The sequence below is a fragment of the Talpa occidentalis genome, unplaced genomic scaffold (assembly GCF_014898055.3).
Source record: "Talpa occidentalis isolate TD23 unplaced genomic scaffold, MPIMG_talOcc4v2.1 talOcc4.8, whole genome shotgun sequence".
NCBI lineage: Eukaryota > Metazoa > Chordata > Mammalia > Eulipotyphla > Talpidae > Talpa > Talpa occidentalis.
In genome coordinates this window covers 50,298,649-50,324,704 of record NW_023605194.1, presented here as the reverse complement: position 1 = coordinate 50,324,704, position 26,056 = coordinate 50,298,649, and positions in this window count along the sequence as shown.

Sequence of the window (26,056 nt, the reverse complement as noted above, 5' to 3'; positions counted from 1 at the left end):
TGTATGCAAAATTCTCCATGTTTGTGTTTTTTTTTTTTTTTTCCTGGCAGAGGATTTATAATTTTTACCAGAGTTCCAAAGAGATCTGATAGAGAGGATTCAAGAGTCATTATTCCAGAGAGAAAGAGGGAGACAAAGAATAAATGCCTGATGAAAGATTTCTATTGTTTGATGGGGAGCCAAGGAATGAGGGTGATTCCAGACAAGTTGAACTTGCATCATCTCACTTTCCCTGAAACCATTTCTAACTAGGAATGAGATTCTAGAAAGTATGTTAATGGATGCTTCTCTCTTTTTCCTTTAATGGTGAAAGAGTCTATTGCACTGCACGTTGATTATATTAAATTAGCCACTGACTGTCCCCCACCCTTATCCCATCCCAGGAGATATTGAGTAATATCCTGATCAGGCCATGTGTGGATCTGGGCTGTGTCTGGGATTCTCAGGAAGTAGATGAGCTTTGACTCCAGTGACCCCCACTCCTCCTCCTGAACTGCCCCCCATCCTCTAAACATGTATTTCTCCCCTCGAGGCCTATCCTGTGCCCCATTTTACTTGTTTATCTTCATTTTTATCAAATAAGTAATTAATAGCTGAGGTGCTGGTTGATTAAGGAACTCATGAGTGCATTTCAAGAGAAGGATATCCAATAGATTTGCAAATCTCTTCAGGATTTAAAGAAATGAAACTTTGATGGTTGAATGACTATCAGAAGAACAGATCTTTTAAGGCTTTAGAGACTCCCAAATAATTCCAAAATAGCTGGGGATTGAGTAAGAATAAACAAGTTACTAAGCAGTAGGCTTAGGATTAATGTACAAATAAACTCCCAAAGAAGGAATGTCCAAGTACAACATGGGACACCTTGTCACATAGATGACACAGAAGCTGGCCCCCCTCTTGTAAAGGATGTTATAGAAAGATTTGTTTTATGTGCCTATCCATCTGTCCATTCAACAAAGGCTGAGAAACCTCACTTATTTGGTGATAGCACAGATGAGTCAACACCAATTCGTGGTGCTAGTTTCTGCCTTTATCAAGTTCACCTTCTAGAATCAGAGCCAGGCAGGGACACACAATAGGAAGAAGATGGGCCTGAAGACCTAAAAAAAGGCATTCAAGTGCTAAAATTACAGCTAGTTGTAGACCAGATTAAATAGGTCTGCAAACAGAATTTTACATTGATCATAAAGTGGTGATTCATGGTCCAGATAATTGTAAAGATTTTCCCCCTTTCTGGGATTATTTTTAAATCTAAAAATAATCTAATTAGATTTATTTTAACAACTCTGTAGTTGTCCCATATAGCACCTGTGATCCATCACCAAATTCGCTTGTGCTCTTCCCTCCCTTGTTTTGACCCCTCTCCCTCCTCCTCCCCTGTTATATGCCTCAGATCTATGGTAATAGTAAAGATTTAATGAGTGCTTAACATGTACCAACATTGTTCTAGGTACTTTATACATATTAAGTCACTTAATACTATAATTAAGGCACTCTTATTAGGGGCAATTATTATCTCCACCTTGCAGATGAGAAAGTCAAGGCACAGAGGAATTAAGTTAGGAGCCCCAATTACTTGGCCAGCAGGGATATATGACTTCAGACCCATTTTTGAAACTATGTTGCCTCTACCTAGATAATTTCTCTGATTATGACCTTTTTTAATCATATAGAATTAGCCTTATTTGATCAAAGAAAGTGAATTAGTATGTTCACTCACCAACTTCTTCTTTACAATGACCTGCCTCATACATGTTACAGTGAAGAGAGTCAGACCCCATTTTATTTATTTTTTTTAAAGATTTGTTTCTTTATTTATACAAGCACTGGGTACAGTCAGAAGCACGGGAGGGTGAGAGAATTCACTAGATCCAGAGCAGAGCGCAGAGCAGGCAGAGTGACTAAGTACACTGCTGAGGGGAGCAGTGGGCGGCAGTAGAGGTCTGCACGCCATGTGGGACCCTTGCCCAGCAGCCGGGGATTGAACCGGCGCTGCAGAGGCTGCGGGCAGCTTCGCAACCCAGCACTCAACCGCTGCTCCACCGGGGAGGCCCAAGACCCCATTTTAAACTTAAACCAGAATGACTTGTGACATTTCATCCTATGTTTAAAATTGTCTTTTCAAAAGTCGGTAATCCCCAGAAGATGTTAATATCAGATTATCTCCATCCAAGCCTGGTAAGCAGCCAAAGGCTGGGTGGAATAATGAACACATAATCTTCTATTTTACATGTCAAAGGAAAAAGCAAATTATTCACTGTTTTATCTAACAAATTTGTGCCTAGACCACAAAGTAGTAACATTTAAGGGTGGAAGAGATCTGATCAACAAGTAGAACAGTTCCATAGGAAGTGACTAGGATTTACAAGAGAACAGTAACTTTATGGTTAAATAACTGGGAATTTCTGAGTTTCAAAAGGGGTTTGACTTCAAGACTTGACAGATCCTTTCCCATGGTGCTGTAATGTGGGAATCCTTTTCCCATGAAGCATCTCTTGGACTGGGAATTTTCTGCAAGACATTTACAAAATCTGACTGATCTTCCCATCTAATTTTCACACATGTGAAGCCAGGGAGCTTAAAGAAAATAAATGAGCCAAGGTCTCACAACTGATAAATAATAGACTGATATAATAGCACTTAAAAAAAGAGAACAGTGGATTTTATGATGATAGCCTAGAATTGAAAAAAGTCTAAAGAAAATCTAATTTAGGCAATTCATTTTGTTAGAAGAGGAAATAAGATTTCAAAGTATATGTTATGTGCTTAAAGCTATATAGGCAGACCACAACCCAGGTTTTCCACTCTCTCCTTGAAATGGACAAAGTGAAATGAATTTAATTATGCCAGCCAGAAATGATTGTCAACTCAGACCTCCTGCTAAATGCTATAGAACTTTTCTAGAGCAGAGTCTGAGATGCTGCCATAGCCTCATTGGAGAGGTGGCTGGTGATTTCACGTTAGAATCTCCTGGGAGATTTAAAAATAATACTGTTGACTCTTGCTGGGCCACATTCTAGACAAACGAAATCTAGAATTTGGAGGCAGGATCGGGCCCTGGTATCTGTATTTTTTAATGTTCCCCATATAATTTTAGTGAAGCAAGGGTAGAGAACCATTAACCTAGAATAAAATAAGATCTGGAGAAAAACAAAGAAGGAAGATGGCAATCAAAGGCTAAGACAAAAGGGTGCTCAGGTTACCAGCAGAGAGGAGACCATGGAGTTTATCTCATTATTACACACACACACACACACACACACACCCCTTTTATCTGTTACTCTATGTCTAGAAGAGAAGAAACAGCTTAGTATGAACAAGACAGTAGTAATATGAAATGAATAAAATGACCACTGTGCAACCTTGGGCCCAGCTGAGTCTCAGCAGAATGGATTTGCTAGAAATTCATCAGCATGGCTCTGTGACTTTCTTCCGAAACACTCATACTTTGTGCAAAGAGGTGGAAAGAAAGACCTTTGAATAAACCAGACGGACACATGAAACTGGGCTGCGGGGATCCTACAGCCATCCAAGGTTACTGCCCAATAGAGGAAAGATCACTGTAGGTTCTCACCCGTACACAATTTCAAGACCACTCAGCCTCAGGGAACAGCAACAGTTAAGTTTATTTAACACACAGGGAAAGCAAAGAGTTTGTAAGGCCATGGCGGCCAACCTCAGTGTCCACAGTGTCCAGAAGTCTCAAACAAAAGGTCACTCATTCAAGATGGTGCTATTCCACCAATGAGGGCCTGGAGTTCGTGGCCTGCAAGCAGCAAGTCAGGATCCAAAACTCACCACAGCTGCAGGCACCCACAGGTGGAGCTGCTGAGATGATACCACAGCAGCCCACAGCAACAGTCTGAAGGTTGGGATGGACAGCACCAGACTCTGGACCAGGAAGCAAGGAGATGGCGGCACTAGGAGGTGGTACCACATGGTCAGATACACCATGTTAACGGCTCTCAAAAGTCACCAAGACAAAGAGTGCCATCATCTGTCAGCAGTACTGACCAGTAGGGTCAGTCCCCCAGTCACTAGAGGTGGTGTAAGATACACAGGCATTATAGCTCTTTGCAAGTTGGCGACTCACACTAACAACAAACAGCTCATTGAGACATCAGGCCTGGGTCTTTGGTGCTCTTTCCACGCATGGCAGCAGCAGGACCAGAGGCAGGTGCAGCTGCCAGGTTGCTGCAAAACACTTTGGCTTCTCTTCAGAGGTCAGCTGCTGAATGTTTCTTTCTTTCTTTCTTTCTTTCTTTTTTTTTTTTTTTTGGAGGCCAGGAGCAGAGTGGGAGTCTAACAGTCCCAGGCTGGCTCCTGCCTTACTGTTGTGTCAGCAAGCACAGGGTGAGCAGCAGGGCTGGAAGGCTAGGAGGCTGGCGGGCCTCCCAGCCCCCAACAAATCTTCACTCTTTGGGCTTTCTCTCAGGCCAAAAGCCTGAGCATCACTAACTCTACCTTATGTCCTCTTTCCAGGTCTCCCACCCTATATGATACCTCCTGATTGAACCATTTTCAATGCTACAGATGAGCACGATTGGTTCATTTCGCTCGCACCTCATTGGTCCATTCTGTGATCCAGGTGCCAAATATAAAAAGCCAGTACCTGGTAGGCCTGGCTCCATGTAGCCCTCCTGCAGGCTTCTGCTACAGGGCAGCCTGTATGCTCCACCCAGAGGCTGCACTCTAGGCAGCCAGCAGAAAACTCCCACTCCAGCTCTGCACTCAAAGCCCTGCAGGCAGCATAGGGAGGGACTGCCCACAGGCAGCAACTTCTGGCACCATGTTTTTCCAGTGGTTCCTGCTGCTTTGGCAGTGGTGGGGAAAATCCCAGTTTTGTCCTGTCGTCTACACTGCAGGACACCAGTTTCACACAGAGGCCTCTCACTAGCTGCAGATAAGGGTGACCACAGGCAGTTCATAGATTCCATGAAGATTACATTTGTTGTACAAACATAAGAAGCTAGTGATGATCCAATGAGTACAGCCAACTGCTAGTGGGCACCTGTTGTTCTACTGCCCAGTAAAAGTCACCTGGAGTAAATTTCCTGTGCAGAAGAGTAGTGGTCCACTAGGCTAGATTTATGTTTCTTAAATTCCTTTCAAGTTTCCCTTGCCATCCTCTGGAGATTAGTTTTTCATTTTGGATAAATTTTAGACTTATAAACATCATTCTAATTATTTCTGTATTAATGAACTTCCTGTACCACCAAATCCAGCCACAACACAGCTGATTGTGAACTTGTGACTCAGTGGAGAACATTTTAAAACAACCTTTAACCAGTTCCAATAAGGAGGCAGCAGCCAGCATCTTCTAACAATTATTATAATTTATGTATGAAAAAGCAAAATAGCAATGCTCGCATTTCTCTAAGAGATTCTTAACTAACCACATGAGGATGATGTCTGATTTGCAGGACAACCACCTTCTTATCCCTCACTTCTGATCACAGTGAGTCTCAGAATGAAGTGCTATCTGAGATTACATCGTGGCTTTCTTCTCTTATCCCCCCTCCTTTTTTATTAACTATCCCCCATGCCAGCTGGAACCCAAGACTTAGCATGTACAATGTGCCTTCCAACTAAACTGCCTGGTTGTCTATGACTCAGCTGTCCAGTCACAGCTGGCTTGGCATTGATTTTAAAGAATCTCTCTCTCTCTCTTTCTCTCTCCCTCTCTCTCCCCCTCTCTCTCCCTCTCTCTCCTTACATAGTATGAATCAATGAATAGCCAGTTCCTTGCTTCTTTCCAGTTGGCTGTGAGAAGCACAGAAGGAAACTCCTAGTTCTCTGGCTACAGGCTTGGACTGGGGAAGCAGCTTCTAAGGTCAGTGTCTCAAAGCAGACAGCAGTACAAATAAACAGCCACAGGCAGACAGACATGGAGTCAGGAAAATCCCCTACATGACTAGACTATCGGTTTCAGTAGTGGTGTGGCTGGGAACATCAGGTTCAAGTCCACGACACTGTGGCCAAAGAGTTTGCCTGGAATAAGTGGTGTTCTCAAGTCCATTTCTCCTTAGTCAGTGCTCATGTTTTGTTACAGAAAAATCATGTGTGGAATAGATTCAGTCTCAGATAATTATAAATATGCTGTATTTCTAGGATTTGAGTTAATAAAATAGAAGGACAATCTAAATTAGTGGGCTCTGAATTGTAGAAGATCTTGAAGGACAAGTACCCAGTAGAAAAGGGTCCTGATGATGGTGTTCTAGAAAAAGAATGGATGATTGAGACTCTAGATGTCCTTTTAAATCCTGGTTCCAGCAGCAGTTTCCTGTGGTGTTACTAGAGGTCGATTTGTCATGAAGCTATGAGAGTTTATGTTTCAAAATTTTTCTTTTCAGAAGGACAAAGCTAAGGAGCACTAAACAGTAGGCTCACATGGTCCTATTTTGTTGCTAAACTTGAAAGTGACCTGTTTTGGCATTCTTTTTCTTAAAGAGGTATCCCAACTTGCATATGTTTCAGTCCTTAAAACCTGAATCCACCCAGTTGAGAAAGGTGTTTAGCATGGAGTTGATGTTAAAGGGAGTTTGGAGTTCACACTTATTCTATTGATTCAGGAACAGAGGAAGAGGCACCCTGTTGTGGGGGTCCAGTTTTTCATATTCGCTCGTTGCTTTCGACTCCCCTTTCTTCTTTATCAGCCCCCCTGTGCTCCTCAGAATAATGTGTCCTTGTCAACAGCTCTTGTAATCAGGATTCTTACCCTTGGAGGAAAGGAGAGTGCATATACTTGGCACAAAGAAATCATCAATAAATGCTAGCTGTGTTGGGAGAATTTTGTGTGCTCAGAAAGGCACCCCTTTTCTTACTACCTCACCTTCTGGCTATAACAATTGTCTTTGATGGGTATGGTGCTCAAGTCAGTCCTTTCACTATTCTTCCCTGGGTTATTTGCAGAATGAAAAGAACCTCTTTTCTGCTCTTCACAAGGTTCATAAAGGATATGAAGACCTAACTGGTGGCAGCCAGGACTCTTGCCTTATGGAAAAATTGGTTTGAGAATGAATGAAGTGAGGAAATCATTGACCTTCCTAATTTCAGCCAACCCCATGCTAGCTTCTGATAGATTTATGGTTTTGCATCACTCCCAACCTGCTGATAGTGATGCTATCAATGCCATTGACTAGAAATGCCCAGGGTACTCACTTCAGCCCTTACTACTAGCAGCAAGCCCCCAAAGGCAATTACCCAGAAGGCTCCAATACCGTGGCCAACTGAGATTTTTTTCTTTTTAAAAGACAGCACTTTTTTTTTAAAGGTTTTTTTTTTTTTAAGATTTATTAGTTTGTTTGTTTGTTTGTTTATTTATACAAGCACTGGGTACAGTCAGAAGAACGGGGAGGGTGAGAGAATTCACCAGAGCAGGGAGCAGAACAGGCAGACTGATGAAGTACACTGCTGAGGGGAGCAGCAGGCGTGGCTGGAGAGGTCTGTCACACCATGTGGGACCCTCGCCGGTGGCCGGGGATCGAACTGGCGCTGCAGAGGCTGCCGGCAGCTTCACAACTCAGTGCTCAACCGCTGCGCCACCGGGGAGGCCCGGCCAACTGAGATTTTAATCATTTCCTCAATGCACCCAGCAAGAAAGATTTGCTACACGTCATTGACATTTTCCATTCAACTACCATATATTGCACACCTATTAGGTCCATGGAAACTGGCTCTGATCTAGACTAAGTGAACTGTTTGGAATCTGACTGTGTCTATCCTGCAAATTAAATAAGCATAACTTCCCCTTGCTGAAGAGGAGGAATTCTGAGGTTGACTAATGTTGCTGTAGTTTCTGGAATATATTACATGCCATCTAGGTGATGGATTTAAGATTTCTGGGAGTCTGAACAGCATTTAGACCATCAAAAATGTTAAAACAGAGAAACAGAAGTGTTTGGTGTAATGACTTTGGTCTCATCAAAATCATTCAGCAAGAACAACTATTCTTGTTAGAGACATCTTGTGGGGTATGGATTTCCTATATTGATAATGCTATAATGATGAGGGGATCTCAGTTTTTGTATACCACAACTCAAACTGATTTAGTAAATACTCGAATTAGTGCTGATGAGAATGAGAACAAGTAAATAGCTAAAAATGACATAACTAATTTACAAATACATTTGTGGCTATTTATTAAATGATATTATTAAGGAGACTGAAAACAGTCTTTTCCATATACATTCAACTTTTATTTTAATAGACAGGGGAAAATTGTCTTGCATCCTAGTTCACTATCCAAGTGTTCACAAAGTATAGACCAGAAAGACCCAAAATTAGAGTGATAAATATGGTAATTTACCCTAAATAAAGCATTGGGTTGGAACCTATAAATTCTGGTTTTGTCTTAGCTTTGTCCCTAAATTACTGAGACTCAATTTCTTCATCTATAAGATGATAGGACTGGACTACAGAATAACTACCTTTTATTGAGCTATTATTTTATGCCAACCATTACATTAGGAATTTCATGTACACCATTTATTTCTCCCATTAATTCTCTCTGTATCTAATACTTTTAATCTCCTATTCTCTACAGATAAAGAAACTGAGACTCAGAGAGATGAAGAAAATTTTCAAAGTTTACATAGACGGTAGATGGAAAAGATTCAAACTGCATTAGACCAGGTCCATGGCCCACAAACTTAACTGCTATTTCACACTGTTATTCTTGGGAGAGCTCAAGGATTATTCCAGCTTTACAGACCTCAGTCCTTTTCTTCCAATTCTATTTTCAGAATTATTCTTTTTCAGAATTATGTTATCTTAACATATTTGTATCACATTATGGCAGCTAATTTCCAGTTACTACAACTGTAATAAAAGTGTGATTTCAGACCTGCTTATTCAATTATAACTGATTCAGAACTAATTTTCAGCAAAATTAAGATGTACTAATAAAGAGAACACCAATAGCCCTTTGATTCCATAACTTATTCTCCAGTTCATTCTGACCACCTCATATTTTTTGGCATAAATCCCATTTAGAAAATGAATTCTGTACTGAAAGGGAAATTAACCACTCTTGGCTCTTTCCCCGTTAATAAAATCCTAAACCAAACACTGTTTTTTTTTTCCTGGTCTCCAAATCCCTTTACCCTACCCTAGTGATCACAAACATTGTCTGACCATGTGGTCTGACGTTGTTATTGGTGGTAGCAATTTTAATTTTACTCTACCTCCTCCAGGAGGCTGAGATTCCAAGTGACTCTGACAAGCTAATGTTTAGCTCCCAGAGTATTTGCAACTCTGTTCAAAGATTTGAGGGTTGAAATGGCAGAGAATTGTAACACACACCCATTACCTGTAGGTGCTCTAAACAGTGAGGCACAAATGAGGCAAATAGAAATATAGAATAGTACAAATTGAAGAGTAAATTAAGATGTTAGGAATTCTTACCTGCTACAGTAGAAATGAGGGGAAAAGCAATAATGAAGGACTGGGATGGAGAAGAGAGACTGAGTAAAGATATAGGCAAGACCTAGATCTTTTGGAGAAAAGGGGCTTTCTGGGTAAGAACAGCAATGAAGCACAAAAAGAGAATGAACATGATAAGCCACAGCACTCTGAAGAGACTTTGTGCAACTGAGCAGATTTCTAGTTAAAAACTGGGAAATTCCATTAGAAAGAGTCATTGAGTGTAGAGACCACATTTCTTTTGCTCATTATCAAGTCCTTGTGCCTATAATAATTTTGAATATAGAATAGGTATTCAATAATGCTTATTAAATGAATACATAAATTACTTATTGACTTCATACCTATATGTATTCCTTATAGATACTTGACTCTCAAAGTGTGGCCCCTAGATATCACCTGGAAACTTGCTAGAAACAAAGTTCTCAAGGCCCATTCCCAACCAATAGACAAAAAACTCTAGGGTTGGGGCTCAGCTGTCTGTGCTTTGACAAGCCCTCCAGGGAATTCTAATGCATGCTAAAATTTCAGAAGCACTGATATGGACCAAAGCTTTATTATGCCAATTTTTCTACTGCCTGTAAAATTTGAGATACTCCTCTTCTTAGTTTGATCTTTTTGGAAGGATGGGACTAGTTTAAAAAACAAACACTGACAAGTAATGTCTAAAACGTTTAAAGGTTGAGAGTGAAATCTATGTTTTTTAAAGAACATAATTGTCTAAATTCAAATAAGAAACACATAGAGATTCATCCATTATGTCAGACTGTTACTTTAACTACTGTGTGGGAGTAACTTTGACAAGAAGAGGTAGGACTTCAGGCCCTGGTAAGGCAATGCAATTTAAAAATCAAGTGATAAGTTACCATTTGAAGATGGTTGCCTGACCCAAATATTTTCTTTGCTTTCCAAAATTCCAATAAAGTAATGGTAGAAAAGTAACCTATAAAGGTTAAGAGAATGTAAGAAACACCAAGATATATCAAAGAATTCAAGCACTAAAGATAGCACAAGATCTTGGGCCTTTCTTGGACCATCTAAACAAGTGCTGTGAACAAATGCTGAGGCAGACACCTATGAGGCTGGACCAAAAGTTTGATAAAGGTCCCATTTATTCCTGAGGTAAATCAGCATCTTCAGGATATTTCACAGAATTGAATTTGAAGAGACCTTAGAAAATACAATTCTAAACTTCCAGGGTAAGAAACCTGAGGCCTAGGGGGATAAAGAGATTGCTCCCAGTCACATGTAGTTACTAGCAAACCTAAAACAATAAATCAAACCAAAACAATGACCGGTGTGTTTTCCACCATATTCCATTGTCTGTGTCAAATTACTAGGATAACAAGGTCTTCCATAACCTAGTCACTTTCACCTATATCTCTATCACACCATTGCATGAGGTATGGAAAAAGTACTGCGCTGGGATCAGAACATTCAGAATATTTCACTAAATACATCAGAGGACTTTTAATTTTCTGTCTTTCATTCAGATTTAAATATTTCGAACCTAATGACTTTTTGAAAATGATTTATTTTTTCACTGGGTGTGACTGGAGTACCTAACACACTCTCTCTATATTTTAGTAATTTGATTTATTTGGCCTATTAATATCACTAAAAACACTATAAAACTTATTAGTATTTTATTTACTGTAGACTTACTGGCATTTTATTTTGCTTATGAGGGTCATCTGGAAGAGAACTTTGCAAAATGCACAGTATCATTCCCTTTAGCTACACATGAAGCACGGAACACAGAGACAGGGAGCCCCTGAACCCTAGGCTGCTTGGAGTCTGAGTGTTCACCAACCCTGGGTGGAGGGGAGGTTGGGAAGGGGACAGCGAGCACCGAGCACCCGCTCCTAGTGTGCCATGAAAAAGTGAGTCATTAGATCAACATTATCACCTTCTACATGTGCTTGAAATGAAAAGTTTGGGGAACACTGCTCAGGACAATTCATCCCCAAAGAGGAAGGGATTGAGTCTGCAATGTCATTGTTATTTTCTAGGGCATAAAGCTAAATAAATCTTTTGGAACTCCTTGTGACACACCCCTTCTACTCAGTTGTTTTGTGTGACCAGTGGTGGCGATAAACTGTGGAACCCTGTTTTGCTAATTCTGATCAGTCCTTCTTATTCTGCTTACAGTACTTATTTTTCTCAGAATTACCATCAATTCCCTCTGTTTGTTCTTTCCTGTTAAGACAGAAAATAAAAGGCATTTAATATAAAGTACATATTTTTGATAGTTTTATTTTTATTTTTTTAAAGATTTATTTATGCATACAAGAGCTGGGGTACAGGCCAGAGGTGTGGGGGTGTGAGAGGATTCACTAGGGACAGAGTGGGGAACAGAACAGGCAGATCGACTGAAACACACTGCTGAGGGGAGCAGCGGGCAAGCCAGGAGAGGTCTGCCTCGCCATGTGGGTTGCTCCCCTGCCTGCCAGGGATCGAACTCGTGCTGCAGAGGTTGCAGACAGCTTCATAGTGCAGTGCCTAACCCCTTGCACCACCAGGGAGGCCCCATAGATTGATATTTTTAAAGAGAGGAAAATAAATATTCACTTATTATCATGTTCCTTTAATTTACAAAATCAGTAAAAAATTAAATATAGCCTATTCATCCTCTTTGTATTAGATAGCCTGGGTAAAAGAAATTGCCAGCTGGGAGGATGAGTTGCCCCAAGTCCTGTTTGAAGAGGTGGACTAAATCATAGACTGGCAGTCCATATAATTTGGCCCACCACTCCACCATGTGGTGCCATGCTAGACAAAAAGCTTTAGATCCTGACGAATGATTTTCTCACAATTTCCTTGAGGAAGAAGGTCCAGAGCCCACACAGGCAGCTGGAGTGTAGCCCGTCTGCCCGTGCCCAGGCATAAACCAACCCAAAACAGGATATGAAGCTACTGTCTTTCACTCCACCTCATGGACTGCTCCTGTAAATACCTCCTCCTAACTCCCTTGGAGAAGCCAAGCTGAATTCTCCCTCCCAGCACTGATTTGCTCATGCAGGAGTCCAATAAAACTTCACCTGGTTCGGGCCTCCCTAGTAGCTCAGGAGTTAAAGATAGAGCTATCAAGCTATTGCCAGCCACTGCAACACAAGTTCAATCCCCGGCTGGCCAGGGAGCAACCCACATGGCGCAGCAGACCTCTCCTGCTCACCTACTGCTCCTCTCAGCAGTGTATTTCAGAGATATATACTTCCTGTTCTGCTCCCCACTCTCTCTGGTAAATCCTCTCACTCCCCCCCTCCCCACCCCCACACCTCTGGCTTACACCCCAGCTCTTGCATACATAAATAAATAAATCTTAAAAATACACACACACCCCTCACCTGGTTCAACTACACTTAGTTCTCTATGATAAATTCTTTCCCTAAAGTACAAAGAACCCACTCCTTTGGAACGGGGCCTTATCACTTTACAACTACATTTTTAAAATTTTATTTTATTTTATATATTCTTTACATCATTTTTCATTTTCACACAATGTGTGCATTTTCATCTTGGTTATATTCCCCATACAATTCTCACCTCCCCCTTGTTTTGACGCTAATCCCTCCTCCCCTCCCCCAACCCTGTAGTATGTCTCTGGTTTATAGTTGCTTGTAGATTTTGATTTTTACTTTATTATAATTAGTCTTTTTCCTGGTCCCTTATTGAGGTTTTCTAAATTCCTGCTTTGAGTGAGACTATCTGGTATTTTTCTTTTTCTTTCTGGCTTATTTTGCTGAGGATGATCCCTTCCAGCTCCATCCATGTTGCTGCAAATTGCATGAGTTTATCTTTTTTCATTGCTGAGTAATATTACATTGTATATATATACCACATCTTCTTAATCCAATCATCTATTTTTGGGCATTTGTGCTGTTTCCATAGCTTAGCTATTATAAATAGTGCTGCTATAAACACGGGGGTACAGGTGCTTCAGGATACCCTAATAATTCTGCTTTTTATTTATTTATGCATACAAGAACTGGGGTTCCAGCCAGAGGTGTGGAGGATGAGAGGACTCACCAGACATAGTGGGGAGCAGAACAGACAGAATGACTGAAATACACTGCTGAGGAGAGCAGTGGGCGAGTCAGGAGAGGTCTGCTGCACCGTGTATGTAGCTCCCTGGCCGGAGATCAAACTTGTGCTGCAGTGGCTGCAGATAGCTTCACAGGTTGTGTCTTAACCCTTTGTGCCACCAGGGAGGCCCTAATTCTGCTTTTTAAAATCACCACTTAATGTAGTATATAGAGATTGATTTTCAATGACGAATACCTAAAATTAATATAAATTTATACAGTGTTATAACGCAATGTTACTTTACAAAAAAGACAGCAAATAAATAAAATATTTAGATTATGTTATCTGTGTACACATCCATCTCCTCTACTAAGAAAAGGTCAGGGAGGGCAGAGATCATGTTTCGTGTACTCGGAGACTTACACGATAGTCGGTGTGAACTAAACAAGAGTTGTGTGCCGAATTGAATTGAATGTCAACTGGATTAACTCACTCACTGACTTTTTTACTATTGTTCAATTAAAAAACTCAAAAGAGCTACTGATACACAGATGGATAATTTTTTAAGGAAAGCAGCTGACTTACTCTGGTATTACTATAGGCTTCTTTGTTGAAGAAGTGTGGATTTCTTAAACTATGGAACAAAATCACCTAAAAGACTTATTAAAAATGCAGCCTCTAAGGCTTTCTCCCACACCTAGTGAAATGGAATCTCTGAGGATGGAACAAGCAGTCTGAATTTTTGACATGTCCTCAGGTGATACATATAAATAACAGTGTTTGAGAACCACTGTCCTAAAGAAATTCAGAACTTTTTCACACCTACTGGAGACTCCTACCCAGAGACTCCTGACAGCTATCTCATCATCACTCACATAATTCCAAGTATTGTCTGTAGTCTTTTTTAAAGGCCTTGAAACAAGGTGCATCAATGTTATGGAAGATACATCTCCTGCTGATACAGGGCAGCAAGGGGCACTAAAACTGGCCAAGGACACTGCCCCAATAGTTTACCAGTCACCATCTGAGTTCTTCACCTGTGTGCCCAATTGCAAGACTACTCAGGTTCAGAAAACAACAATAATGAGATTTATTTAACAAACCAGAGAAGAAGAGTGACTGAGACCACAAAAGTTCATTTATCTCCCCCGAAGCGGTATCCAATGTTTTAAATTCCTATACACAAAAGCTCCCAAGATAGCATCTTCCTACCACTGAGGACCTGGAGCACATGGCAGCCAGACTATAAGACAAGATCAAACTCATGAAGACAGCAGAAGCTACAGCAGGAGATGCTCACAGACCTGCCACCATGTGCCAGCACAGCACCAAACAATTGACATTCAAAACAGCAGCTCCAACAGCCAAACCAGACAAATTGGCCCACATCCCAACAAATGGCCCACACTCACGCATTTCAGTCAGTTGTCCGGCTCCAGGTCTTCACCTTTTCCTTCCAGGCTATAACAGCAGCAAAGCTGGGAACAGTTTCAGTCACTCAGTTACTTAGAAAGCCTCCAAACTTTTCTTCTCTGAGGATGGCTAAGGGAAACCTCTCCATGTCCTTCAGAGGCCTGCAACAGCTTTCTAGAAGATTGGCATGGTGGGGGCCGAAACGCTGACCCCAGAATCCCTGAAGATCTGAAAAAATGCTGAAATCTCGAATGCTAAATCCTGGGGGCTGCTTCTGCTTCCCTTAGGTTTCTTATTAGAGTCTCCACCCCCACTGAAACTTTGCTCTGTTTCACCTGGGGCTATCAATCCTCACAACCAGGTCCCTCCAGGGGTCACCTTTAACAGTCTTTGGCCTCAGCGCCCTGTTAAACTGGGATAGGAACAAAGGCATGTATGGTAAAATGAGAAAGAGGGTTCTTCTGAATTCCCAATAATCTCATACTGACTAGTGACATTTTAGAATAAATCTCTAATGAAGCAACTGTCCTGTCCATGTGACTGAGGGGGGCTGAATTGGAAGTGGTATTTGGTGCAAGGATAGGCCTGATTCTGAGCATTAATATGTGCTGACTGAGTGACCAAAGGCAGGTTAATAAGATTTGAGTTTTTGTTTTGTTTTTTTCTAAAATAGAGATATGAAGGCTTTCTTTGCTCTCAAGATTGTGACAAGGCCTTTGTGAGAGGCAATGGCATTTAAAAATGCTTCATTAAACCTCAAAGTGGTTTTAGTTTACTATTTTCAGTGCATGTGTCAATTTAAAAGATTCACTTCCAGAGCATTTCTTTTACATCTCCCAGCCTCTCCCATCTGGTAAATGGTCCCCTGAGTGCAACTTCTCTGTGGACACAAATGACATTCACTATGCCCGTGGGGACCAACCCTGTTACTAGTAACAAGACGTGCACATTAGGAGTAACTGCTTGGTTCTTCTGATTTTTCAACCATAAAATGGGAGTTAAGTTGCCCATTTACATAGATGAAAATGTTCCATGTAACCCATTCTGTGAGTAATTAAGCATTTCATTTGTACCTATTGTTCACTAACATTGCTTTGTTTCAGAAAGTGTTGCACTCAGTTCTTTTGTCAAATGCCTGGGCTAAAGTTCAATTCATTCAGAAATGGATATGGGCCATTTACAATATGTAAGAAGCCACAGAGCTCAGAACAAACACTTTAGAAATTAGAGTAAAGGAGGCCATGTCATCTGTTGAACTAGAGTCAGCCCTTCGTGTTGGCTATCATCCTCCCTCTGCTGCAAGAGACAGTTTTACCCCATTTATCTGTCACCTTAGCTGTTCCTTTCTGTAGGCAAAGAGCCCCAAAGCATTTCACTCAGTCACTCAGTATGTGTTAAAGGCATACTTTTATTTAAAAGATCTGGTCTCAGATATGTTGCATTGTATGTAGTGGTTATAACTTAATGCATCTCTGTAGATGCACTTTTGTATACAGCTTAGATATAATCTCTTATTTGAAAAGATACTTAACAATCCAGCATTTTCCAAAATGTGTTCCATGATACACCAATCCTGTGAGATACTCCTTGAAGGGAGGGGGTGAGATTCCATTGTTAAATAACTTTAGGGAACATTGCCCACCCCCCTCTTGAGAAGCCTCAGTGCACAAGTCCTGCAGCAGTTCCACTTTTTGTTTTGTTATTTGAGAACTTGTTAATATGTGACATGACTTGATACCTTTTGTCTCTTTGTTACTTCAACTTCCTGTACGCTTACTGGTATGACAGGATTGTATGTACAAGAAGTCAATCATCTCTTTTTAGGCTCTTAAATGCCACTCACAGCCTGTGAAAATTTATCTCTAGTTTAACCTAACTTCTGACTGACTAATCTTCTGGTGATGTGACCTCTGGTTGCCCTTCAAGGTAAAAGTTAAGAGCATTTTTTCCTCTTAATTTTCTTTTTCTTGAGTAGTCAATATGTTCTCATGTTTCAAACATCAAAAAGTAAGAAAAGGTGTGGAGTGAGAAGTCTACCTCTCACCCCAACCCCCATCTGCTCAGTTGTCATTTTTCATCACCACCACCCAAAGTAACTGCTGTTTTAAATATCTTCTTTAATCGTCTACATGATATTTAAGCATATCCATGTCAATTCATATGTACCCCTCTTTATAGAACTAGTAGCTTATTGTATACATTTTCAAGAACAAAAATTAGTTATTATCATCCAAAAGGACATAAAAATTACAAAATTCAATTCTCCTTTGGAGCCTTAATTTGCTCATGTGAAGAAGAGATAAGAATTATGCTTTGGAGAGAAACAAAAGCAAAATAAATAAATGGGACTACATCAAACTAAAAACCACTGCACAGAGAAAGAAACTATCATTAAAACAAAATGGTGACCTACCGAATTAGAGAAGATATATGCAAATAAGACAAGGGGCTAATATTTGAAGTATATCAAGAACTCAGAAAACTAAAACAAAAAAAAAAACTGATTAAAAAATGGTCAGGGGATATGAATACATACTTCACCAGAGACAGACAGATGGCCAATGGGCACATGAAAAGATGTACATTTCTTATTATTGGGGAAATGCAAATTTAAAAAAAAAAAAACAGTGATATTGTTATAGTGTTATAGGACAGGAAGAGGGGTAGCCCAAGCCCCGCAAACCTGCCTATTCTAAATGGGTTCTGCCATCCGCCGCATCAACACAAAACATATGAGACTTTAATGGGAAGAAACTTTAATAAAACTAGGAAACAATACAGGTAAGGCAAAGAGTCTAGTTTCTAAATGAAGCACCCAAAGTTACCCGTCCCCTCGTGGGTAAAACTCCATCCAAATGGGATCGGCCCAGAACAAGGCCCCAAAGCCTGCTACAAGTCTAAAGCATCTTCCAGTGGGGACCCACAGAAAAGGGTCACAAACAACCGGACAAGCCCAGAAGGAAAAGAGCAAAATCAACATCAAGATAAAAGCTGCCATGGTCATCTCCCCACGGGTCTCACCCATATCTGTGTCACCCAGTCCACGACCAAAAGACAAGTGCAGTTTCTTCATATGTCTCTAGGCTCCATGCGCCTCCTCCAGGTCTCCTGGCTCCATCCTGCTTCTTTCCTCAGTCTCTTCTGCAGCTTCTCCTCTTCCTGCTCAGCTCCACCCTCCCTTGGGTGGGGCAGGGAACCTCCCCCTTTCCTGGGGACCACCCTGTTACAATATCACCTCATGTCCTGTGAAAATGGCTATTTTCCAAAAGACAGAAAACAAGTATTGGCAAGGATGTGGGTAAAAGGGAACCTTAGTACATTTTTGGTGGAAATGGTATGTAAGTTGGTTAGTTATTATGAAAAACAGTATGGAGATTCCTCCCAAAATTGAAAATAATAACATGATCCAGCTATCACACTTCTGGGCATTTATCAAAAGGATATAAAAATAGTAATTTATTTAATTTTTTAAGATTTTATTTATTTATTTTTGCATAGAAGAACAGGGGTGTAGGCCAGAGGTGGGGGTCAGAGGTAAGAGGATTCACCAGAGACACAGGGAGAGCCTAACAGGATCATCCACTGAAATACACTGCTGAGGGGAGCAGCTGGCAAAAGAGAAGTCTGCTGTGCAGTGTGGGTTAGCATCCTGGCCGGGGATCAAACTTAGGCCATTGCAGTGGTAGTGCTGAGACTTAACCCCGAGACCATGATGGAGGCCCCCAAAACAGTAATTTAAAAAGATATGTGCACCCCCATTTTTAGCATAGCATTATTTGCAATAACCAAAAATTGAGAACAATTTGAGGGGGCCTCCCTGGTGGCACAGGGGTTAAAGTCTCAGTGCTATCAAGCTATCACCAGCCATTCAGCAAGCCACTGAGGCATGAGTTAGCTCCCCAGCCAGGGATCTAACCCAGATGGCATAGCAGACCTCTCCTGTCTCGCCTGCTGCTCCCCTTAGCAGTGTATTTCAGTCAGTCTGCCTGTTCTGTTCCCCACTCTGTCTCTGGTGAATCCTCTCACCCCCTGCACTTCTGGCCTACACCCCAGATCTTATATGCATAAATGAAAATAAACTTTAAGAAGAAGGAAAGAAGAAGGAAGGAAGGAAGGAAGGAAGGAAGGAAGGAAGGAAGGAAGGAAGGAAGGAAGGAAGGAAGGAAGGAAGGAAGGAAGGAAGGAAGGAAGGAAAAAGGAGGGAAGCAACCTTAGTGCTCATCAAAAGATGACTGGATAAAGAAGATGTGATATATATATATAGTATATATGTGATATATGATATAGGTGATATGTATGTATATATACACAACGAAATACTAGTCAGTTATATAAAAAAAACTAGATGAAATTCTGCCATTTACGACAGAATAGAATAGACATAGAGGGTGTTAGTCTTATCGAACTAATTAAGATGGAGAAAGACAAACACATATGACTTTGTTCATATGTGGTACATAAAGAAACAAAACAAATGAATTAATAAATAACATAAAAACAAACCTTTAGACTATAAGAACAAAATAGTGGTTACCAGAAGGAAAGGGAGCAGACTGGGTAAAATAGGTAAAAGTAGGCAATTCTATGCTGATGAATGGAAACTGGAATTCTGGTGGCAAACATAAGGTCATATATACAGATATTGATTTAAAAGTTTGTACACTTGAAACCTAAGTAATATCACTAACAAATATTATTTCAATAAAGAGTTATGCATCCAAGGTCTAGACAACCTGGGGGTCCATTAGGACTGGCAGTACGTGTCAAGTTCAGGAGCAAACAAAGCTCCTTCCCGCCTTGCTGTGCAGAGACCTCTCCTGGATACTTCCCTGCCGATATGAAATATGCATCAGGAAAAGACAAAGAAAAAGATATAAAATACAAAAAGAGATTTTCCAAATGGAAAGTGTAACTATCACTAAAAGATTTGCAAGTAGGAGGCTAGGGAGAGGGGTTGGATAGCCACAAATGACACACTGAGTGAAATATTCAGTAACAACTGCTACTTGTTTTTAATTTTTAAATCACTGAGGCAGTTTTCCTATCATCAAGGCAGTATAGCAGAGTGGAGAAAAATTAAAAGTCAGTAAGGACTGTTTTGAAGTTCCAGTTCTGTCACTTGCTTTCTGTGTGATCTTGGGGTATGTTACCTAACCTCTCTGTGCCTCCCTCCTTATCTGTGAAATGGGGTCAAGAAGAGTACCTGCTTCACAAGAATATTGTGTAAAATATGGGACATGGTTTCTATAAATCACTCAGCCAAAAGTTTGATCCAGATGGATTAGTATTTGCTGAACAGCAGGGATTTTTTTAAGAGGACTTTGCAGTATGTGAATTATTTAGACTGCATCTCTACCCCATCTAAGAAATGGATTTATTTAAAAGGTCATTTACTTAAAAGTTCAGACAGGAAAGAAAACAATAAACTGATATCCCTGAATAACATTGATGCAATAATCTTCAACGAAGTACTAGCAAATCAAATTCAATAATATATCACAAAGATTATAGATCATGGTCAAGTGGGATTTATCTCAGGGATACAAGGAAGGCTTAATATACATAAGTCAAACAATGTAATACATCATGTCAACAAAAGTAAAGATAAAAAGCAAATAATATCAATAGATGCAGAGAAAGTACTTGATAAAATTTAACACCATTTATAATAAAAACTCTAAACAAGATGGAAAGGAAAGAAACTACTTCAATAAAATAAAGGCCATATACTATAAACCAGCAGCTAATATAATACTTAAAATTGAGAAAATGTAAGTTTACCTCTTAATATCTGGGAAAAAACCCAAAATGTATATTGTCACCACTTCTGTTTAACTTAATATTACAGGTGTTAGCCAGAGCTAACAGCCAAAGGCAGGAGATAAAGGGGCTCCAAATCAGAAAAGATGATACAAACTATAACTAGTCACAGATGATATGATATTGTATATAGATAACCCTGAAGACTCCACCATGAAGCTATAAAGTGTAATAGGTGGATATTACTGATATAATATTCATTTTCAATTACTGATGTAAAATCAGTAATTGAATGAAAACTACTGATGTAAAATCAACCTTATGACAAGGGAAATAACAGCAAAAATAAACAATTGTGATTACCTCAAGTTTAAAAGTTTTAATACAGAGAAAGAAAGCATTAAGAAGATATCCTACTGAGTGAGAGAAAAAACACAACATATAACCAACAAGTACTTAATATCCTAGATAAGTTAAACAAAATTCATACAATTCAAGAGTAGAAAACAAATAACCCATTTAATAAGTGAGCAGCAGATATGAACAGAAATTTCACCAAAAAAGATTCCCAGAAGGCCAAAAGACATATTTAAAAAAAGCTTATTATCATAGTTTAAAACCACAATGAGATACAATCTCATAGTTATAAGAATGGCACAGTAAAAAGACCCACAACAAGTGCTAGAGAAATAGGAACCCTATTACATAGTTGGTGAAATGTAAACTAGTGTGGCCATTATGAAAGTGAGCTGAATTTATCTTAAGAAACAATAAGTGTAAATTTCATATGAACCAGCAATCCCACTCCTGGGCTTCTATCCAAAGTACATAAAATTATCAATGCAAGAAACTATCAATAAATGCTCTGCAATGCCAATTGTAGCACTATTTACAATAGCTTGGACATGGAAGCAGCCTCAATGTTAGCCAATCAATGACTGGATCAAGAAGATGTAGTGTATCCACACCGTGCATACACTATGGTACAGTATTCAAATATAAGGAAAGACAAAATGTAGCCATTTACAGAAAAAATGGAGGGAGTTTGAAGGAATTATATGTAATAAAGCAAGTTAGAGTGACAAAGACAAATACTGAATATTTACAGAGCAGATGACTGGGCAAAGTAAAATACTCACAAAAACTATCAGGCAGTGAAGAAGAAGAAATCAAAAAGACCATCCCTTTTGTTATTGAAACAAAAAAAATCAAATATTTGGGAATAAATCTAACAAAAGAGGTAAAGGACCTATACAAAGAAAACTATAAAACACTGTTAAAAGAAATAGAAGAAGACACAAAGAAATGGAGAGACATCCCCTGCTCATGGATTGGAAGAATAAACATTATTAAAATGGCCATCCTACCAAAAGCAATATACAGATTCAATGCTATTCCAATCAAAATTTCAATGTCATTCTTCAAAGAAATAGAACAATTATTGATGAAATTCATATGGAATCACCAAAAACCCCGAATAGCCAAAGCTCTCCTGAAAAAAAAAGAAGGCAATGGAGGCATCAGACTCCCAGACTTCAAACTATACTACAAAGCCATAATCATCAAAACTGCATGGTACTGGAACAAGAACAGACATACAGACCAATGGAATCGAATAGAAAATCCAGAAATAAACCCACAGATTTATGGTCAACTAATCTTTGACAAAGGAGCAAAGAATATGCATTGGAGCAAAGAAAGTTTGTTCAATAAATGGTGCTGGGAAAACTGGGTCGCTACATGCAAAAGAATGAAGCTTGACCACCACCTCACACCATACACAAAAATCAACTCAAAATGGATTAAAGAACTAGACATAAGACCTGAAACCATAAAATATATAGAAGGAAATATAGGCGAAACACTACGTGATTTGCACATCAAAGACATCTTTACAGACACATCACCCAAAGCAGTGATAGTGAAGGCAAAGATAAACAGCTGGGACTACATCAAATTAAAGAGCTTTTGCACAGCAAAAGAGACAATAACAAAAACAAAGAGAAACCCCACCAACTGGGAGAACATTTTTGCACCCAACACTAATGATAAAGGACTGATCACAAAAATCTGCAAAGAGCTGATGAGACTCAACAACAACAAAGAAAATAATCCAGTCAAAAAATGGGCAGAAGAGCTTAAAAGAAACTTCTCTGAAGAGGAAATGCAAATGGCCAACAGGCATATGAAAAAATGTTCAACATCACTTGTCATCAGGGAAATGCAAATCAAAACTACCATGAGATACCATCTTACACCAGTGAGAATGGCACATATTAAAAAAACTAGCAACAACAAATGTTGGCGAGGGTGTGGAGAAAAAGGAACTCTTCTGCACTGTTGGTGGGAGTGCAAACTGGTCCAACCACTGTGGAAAGCTGTATGGAGATTTCTGGACCTACTAAACATAGAGCTTCCATATGATCCAGCAATTCCACTCCTAGGTATTTACCCAAAGGACACAGAAACATCAATTCCAAAGAACACCTGCACCCCTATGTTTATAGCAGCACTATTTACAATAGCTAAGCTTTGGAAACAACCCAAATGCCCAAAAATAGATGACTGGATCAAGAAGATGTGGTACATATATACCATGGAATATTACTCAGCATTCAAAAAAGATAAACACATGCAATTTGCAGCAACATGGATGGCGCTGGAAGGGATCATGCTCAGCGAAATAAGCCAAAAGAAAAAGAAAAATACCGGATGGTCTCACTCATAGCAGGAATCTAGAAAACTTAAATAAGGGACCAGGAAAATGAATAACTACAAGAAAGTGAAAATCAAAATCAACAAAAAACTATGAACCAGAGACACTTTTAGGGGGGCGGGGGTGGGAGGGGAGGGATTGGGGTCAGAATGGGGGGGCTGCAATTGTATGGGGAATATAACAATAAAATTTATTAAAAAAAAAAAAAAAAAAAAAACTATCAGGCAGTAATAAACACCATGAGAGGGAGGGAGTAAAGGGAGAAAGGAACAAGACATTATAACAAGTGGCAGGGGAGGGGGGGAATTCAGATAGAGAATGAGTTATAGCTGGGTAGATTGGTTAGTTTCTACCTGCATATTCTGATTTTTTTTTTTTATTAGTGATGTCTGTGCTTTCTTTTTACTACTGCCTTGAAGTTCTAATTTATCCAGTAGATTTGTAGCTTACAGTTTGTATTAACCCTTGAGAGAACATTTTCAGCTCTGATGGATGCCAAAGTCAGATTCTTGTACTTTGTCTCAGTCCCTAGAAATGGGTTTGTGGACCAGAGTCATCTTGTTTATTTGTAAGGATGGTTAAGAGAGAGATTCATTCCAAACATCCATCAGCGCAACAGAAACAGTTGAATCCATGTTTTTTGTATAAAGTAGAAATGATACTTAGAAAGTACCCAGGTCTGAAATCCCGTTGTATAATGAGAACCACATCACTGGTGTCAGCAACTCGGAAGCTGCGGCATGTTGAAAGCCACTGGGGCGCTAACATCTCATATTATAACATTTTTGGTTTTCTTTCCAAATGATGTCTCATCTTAGAGCTTCAAAGTAGCCAAATCGTAGAGGGCTATAGCTCTTTAAGAACTGGTGGAAGAGTCAAGCCATTAAAGAAGTCACCCCAAAAATGAGGAATAGAGTTACTTCAGAAATTACAAATCCACAAATTTCCTTAGAACTAAGGCCTCTAGACAGTTCTCAGATATCGAAGGAAGTTTAAGTCTTTGGAACTAACTACCACAATATAAGTGAAGGAGGGGAATTCTTTCATGTGTGGCTGGTGAAATAATGCCTAGTAGGACTTGAAATATCAGAACATTTCCAGGAAACATGCAAGCAATGGATCACTAGTTATTAAATGTAGGTGAATGTGATTCATTGGGACACTCAAGATAAATAGTATGAAAAATAGTACTTAATATCTCTTGAGTGATTCTCTTCTGGAATCAGCTAAATGACATGAAAATTGTCATCTGTTATGGATGAGAATAATAAACTCTGAAAGTAATTTTTATCCTGAATTCAGTTTCTGTCTGCTTCTCCCTCCCCTTGCTTTCCACAGGCTGTAATGGGATAAATGATGTTTTCAATCAGGGAGGGATGGGAGAAATTAAGAAGCTTTAGGAAAAGTATATCCTGAATTTCCGTAAAGTTGTCTAGGTCAGTCCAGAGTCTAGTCAGAAACTGTATTCATCCTGCCTGGATATTTCCATTGAGAGCGGAAGCAGGGCAGGGACAGCTGAAAATGATTACACTTGTGACCCTTTCCCAGGGAGATCCTAAAGTTGAAGGGACTTGGAAGCTCACAGCTTGTTACCATTTTGCCTTTATTTCTCTGGGTAAGCAGTCATGCTGAATGAATTTATGATTCACTTAATAAACACTTGGGGGAATGATTCTTGCTTCTCTGGACCATGTTTTTAAATCTGTTCTACACCACCCTTCAAAATATTAAAGAAAAAAAAAACTCTTAAAAAAACCACATGACTGTCTTTTCTCAACATGGGTGAAAACTGTTTTCATTCTGTTTGTGTTATTATGGAAAAGAATGAACAGGAGAGGGATGGGCATGCAGTTGGGTGTCAGCCCTACCTGGCAGGGGGTCTTGAGGGAACTACTACATTTCAAGTGGTTTTAAACTTGTTATACAATCTAGATATGTAAAGTCATATTATTATTTTCTACTTGATGAGTCTATGAGACATGACAATATCGCTTAAGTCGTTTCCCAAGATCACTGTGGTATAGTTAAGGAATACATTTCTGTAACACTCGCAACAAGATATTCAAAGTGTTCACCCTAGATAAATGTTTCATGTAACAATTTTCAGATGAAAAAGGTCAAATAGGTAAGGTGGGCACTTCAGAGAGCATTGTACAGCAAAGTCTTTTTCAAAAGACAAAACAAATGGAAAACATATTATGCTTACATCTAACTGCAAAATTGGCTCAGCCCAGTCAACAGCCTTCTTACCCTCAGGGGGACTTCAGTCAACTGGATCTACCTACTGTTCAGGTGAAGCATCCAGTTGACCCAAATCAGCAGCTCCACCTGCAGTTACTCAGTTGTTTCTCAGAGAGAAGCTCAGTTTTAAGCAAATCCTATAGTATGGGGGTTTTAACATTTTAATAATTTTAAAGAGAAGAATGAATTTCTAAGAACATAGTTTTAATTTACATAGATAGGAAATGTGCAAAGTCTTTCCAACACTCGGTCTAGCACAACTTAATAGAGCGTATTCTATTGACAGAACACATTGTGTGTATTCTGCAGAGGGGTTCAACTTCAAGTTCAGAGTTACTGGTTTCACAGTCTTTTTCTTCATATTTATATTTTGTACACATCATGAGTCTTAGAGTAAACCAGTTTCTCAAAGACACTGTAGCGTTGCCAAATAGCCAAACAATGTTTCACTATGGGTTACAGTTCCTGAACTTT